Below are 4,289 nucleotides of genomic sequence, written 5' to 3'. Positions count from 1 at the left end.
TCGGCGAGCCATTGAGATTAAATGGATCTTCAAGAGGAAGACGGACGCTGATAGTAGTGTTACTATCTACAAAGCTAGAATTGTCGCAAAAAGGTTTTCGACAAGTTCAAGGTGTTGATCACGATGAGAATTTCTCACTCGTATCTATGCTTAAGTCTGTCCGAATCATGTTAGCTATTGCCGCATTTTATGAAATCTGGCAAATGGATAAACAAAACTGCATTCCTTAATAGGATTTATTAAAGAAGAGTTGTATATGATGCAACCAGAAGATTTTGTCGATCCTAAAGGTACTAACAAAATATGCAAGCTCCAGCGATCCATCTATGGACTGGTGCAAGCATCTCGGAGTTGGAGTATATGCTTTGATAAGTTGATCAAAGCATATAGTTTTATACAGACTTGCGGTGAAGCCTGTATTTACAAGAAAGTGAGTGGGAGCACTACAACATTTCTGATAAGTATATGTATGACATATTGTTGATCGGAGATGATGTAGAATTATTCTGCAAAGCATAAAGGAATGTTTGAAAGGAGTTTTTTTTCAAAGAAAGACCTCGGTGAAGCTGCTTACATATTGAGCATTAAGATCTATAGAGATAGATCAAGACGCTTGATAAGTTTTTCAATGAGTACATACCTTGACAAGATTTTGAAGTAGTTCAAAGTGGAACAGTCAAAGAAGGAGTTCTTGCCTGTGTTACAAGGTGTGAAGTTGAGTAAGACTCAAAACCCGACCACGGCAGAAGATAGAGAGAGAATGAAAGTCATTCCCTATTCCTCACCCATAGGTTCTATAAATTATGTCATGTTGTGTACCAGACCTATTGTATACCCTGCCCTGAGTTTGGCAAAGGAGTACAATAGTGATCTAGGAGTAGATCTCTGGACATTGGTCAAAATTATCCTTAGTGGAATAAGGATATGTTTCTCGATTATGGAAGTGACAAAAGGTTCGTCGTAAAGGGTTACGTCGATGCAAATTTTGACACTAATCCAGATGACTCTAAATCTCAATCTAGATACATATTGAAAGTGAGAGCAATTAGTTGGAGTAGCTCTGTGCAGAGCATTGTTGACATAGGAATCTGCAAAATACTTATGGGTCTGAATGTGGCAGACCCGTTGACTAAACTTCTCTCACAAGCAAAACATGATCACACCTCAGTACTCTTTGGGTGTTAATCACATAGCGATGTGAACTAAATTATTGACTCTAGTAAACCCTTTGGGTGTTGGTCACATGTGATGTGAACTATTGGTATTAAATCACATGGCGATGTGAACTAAATTATTGACTCTAGTGCAAGTGGGAGACTGAAGGAAATATGCACTAGAGTTAATAATAAAGTTATTATTTATTTCCTTATATCATGATAAATGTTTATTATTCATGCTAGAATTGTATTAACCGGAAACATAATACATGTGTGAAAACATAGACAAACAGAGTGTCACTAGTATGCCTCTACTTGACTAGCTCGTTGATCAAAGATGGTTATGTTTCCTAACCATAGACATGAGTTGTCATTTGATTAACGGGATCACATTATTAGGAGAATGATGTGATTGACTTGACCCATTCTGTTAGCATAGCACTTGATCGTTTAGTTTGTTGCTATTGCTTTCTTCATGACTTATACATGTTCCTATGACTATGAGATTATGCAGCTCCCGTTTACCGGAGGAACACTTTGTGTGCCACCAAACGTCACAACGTAACTGGGTGATTATAAAGGTGCTCTACAGGTGTCTCCAAAGGTACTTGTTGGGTTGGCGTATTTCGAGATTAGGATTTGTCACTCCAATTGTCGGAGAGGTATCTCTGGGCCCACTCGGTAATGCACATCACTATAAGCCTTGCAAGCATTGCAACTAATGAGTTAGTTGCGGGATGATGTATTACGGAACGAGTAAAGAAACTTGTCGGTAACGAGATTGAACTAGGTATTGAGATGCCGACGATCGAATCTCGGGCAAGTAACATACCGATGACAAAGGGAACAACGTATGTAGTTATGCGGTTTGACCGATAAAGATCTTCGTAGAATATGTAGGAGCCAATATGAGCATTCAGGTTCCGCTATTGATTATTGACCGGAGACGTGTCTCGGTCATGTCTACATAGTTCTCGAACCCGTAGGGTCCGCACGCTTAAAGTTCGATGACGGTTATATTATGAGTTTATGTGTTTTGATGTACTTAAGGAGTTCGGAGTCCCGGATGAGGTCGGGGACATGACGAGGAGTCTCGAAATGGTCGAGACGTAAAGATCGATATATTGGACGACTATATTCGGACATCGGAAAGGTTCCGAGTGATTCGGGTATTTTCGGGAGTACCGGGGAGTTACGGGAATTCGTATTGGGCCTTAATGGGTCATACGGGAAAGGAGAGAAAGGCCTCAAAGGGTGGCCGCACCCCTCCCCATGGGCTGGTCCGAATTGGTCTAGGGAGGGGGGGCGCCCTCTTCCTTCCTTCTCCTTTTCCCTTCCCTTTCCTTCTCTCCTACTCCTACTACTTGGAAGGGCTCCTAGTTATACTAGGAAAGGGGGAATCCTACTCCCGGTGGGAGTAGGACTCCCCTAGGGCGTGCCATAGAAAGGGTCGGCCCCTCCCCTCCTCCACTCCTTTATATACGTGGCCAGGGGGCACCCCATAGACACAACAATTGATCCCTTGGATCTCTTAGCCATGTGCGGTGCCCCCCTCCACCATAATCCACCTCGATCATATCGTAGTGGTGCTTAGGCGAAGCCCTGCGTTGGTAGAACATCATCATCGTCACCACGCCGTCGTGCTGACGAAACTCTCCCTCAACACTCGGCTAGATCGGAGTTCGAGGGACGTCATCGAGTTGAACGTGTGCAGAACTCGGAGGTGTCGTGCGTTTGGTACTTGATCGGTCGGATCGTGAAGACGTACGACTACATCAACCGCGTTGTGCTAACGCTTTCGCTTTCGGTGTACGATGGTACGTGGACAACACTCTCCCCTCTCGTTGCTATGCATCACCATGATCTTGCATGTGCGTAGGAAAATTTTGAAATTACTACATTCCCCAACAAGAAGTGCTTAGCTTTGGGTTCAATCTTGTGGTGTCCTTTCCCGGTGACAGTAAGGGCAGCAAGGCACGTATTGTATTGTTGCCATCGAGGATAACAAGATGGGGTTTTCTTCATATTGCATGAGTCTATCCCTCTACATCATGTCATCTTGCTTAAGGCGTTACTCTGTTTTTAACTTAATACTCTAGATGCATGCTGGATATCGGTCGATGAGTGGAGTAATAGTAGTAGATGCAGAATCGTTTCGGTCTACTTGTCTCGGGCGTGATGCCTATATACATGATCATACCTAGATATTTTCATAACTATGCTCAATTCTGTCAATTGCTCAACAGTAATTTGTTCACCCACCGTAGAATACTTACGCTCTTGAGAGAAGCCACTAGTGAAACCTATGGCCCCGGGTCTATCTTTATCATATTGATCTCCTACTACTTAGTTATTTCCTTTGCTATTTACTTTGCCTTTATTTTACTTTGCATGTTTATCATAAAAATATCAAAAATATTATCTTATCATATCTATCAGATCTCATTCTCGTAAGTGGCCCTATAGGGATTGACAACCCCTATTTGCGTTGGTTGCGAGGATTTATTTATTTTGTGCAGGTGCGAGGGACTCGCGCGTAGCCTCCTACTGGATTGATATCTTGGTTCTCAAAAACTGAGGAAAATACTTACGCTACTTTGCTACATCATCCCTTCCTCTTCGGGGAAAACCAATATAGCGCTCAAGAGGTAGGACTGCCATATTTTTCAAACACATTTGTGTGACTAGCCAGGACCTAACAGTATGGGAACACTTACCATCCAATGTGGCGAGGATGCCTAGACCAACTACACTCCATGTCAAATGGTTGCCTTTTCTTAGGGCTGAGTTTGCACTTGGTTCTCTCATGTCCATGTAAGTAGAGTCAAAATAGCGCGATACAAGTGATACACGAGACACTTGTGACTAACTAGAATGGGTAAGGTTTAGGCTTTACCCACCTACACTTAATACGTCCTACCATATAAGCTTCAATTTTAGAGTGGCCATTATGTAAAAATGAACTCAACCGTCAAGTGTGATTATAAATGATTTTGTTTGTGCTAAATATGGTTGAGAGTGTGTCACTTTGCTACAAATATCTGGCTCAAAATGAAGTTTATTCAACCTTTCATAAAATTGCTCGTGGATAGTAACACTCACGTCGTCTCTATAAAACAAATACCCCCCCCC

Source organism: Triticum dicoccoides, chromosome 2A (genome assembly GCF_002162155.2).
Source record: "Triticum dicoccoides isolate Atlit2015 ecotype Zavitan chromosome 2A, WEW_v2.0, whole genome shotgun sequence".
Classification (NCBI taxonomy): Eukaryota; Viridiplantae; Streptophyta; class Magnoliopsida; order Poales; family Poaceae; genus Triticum; species Triticum dicoccoides.
This window is presented reverse-complemented; position numbering follows the sequence as displayed.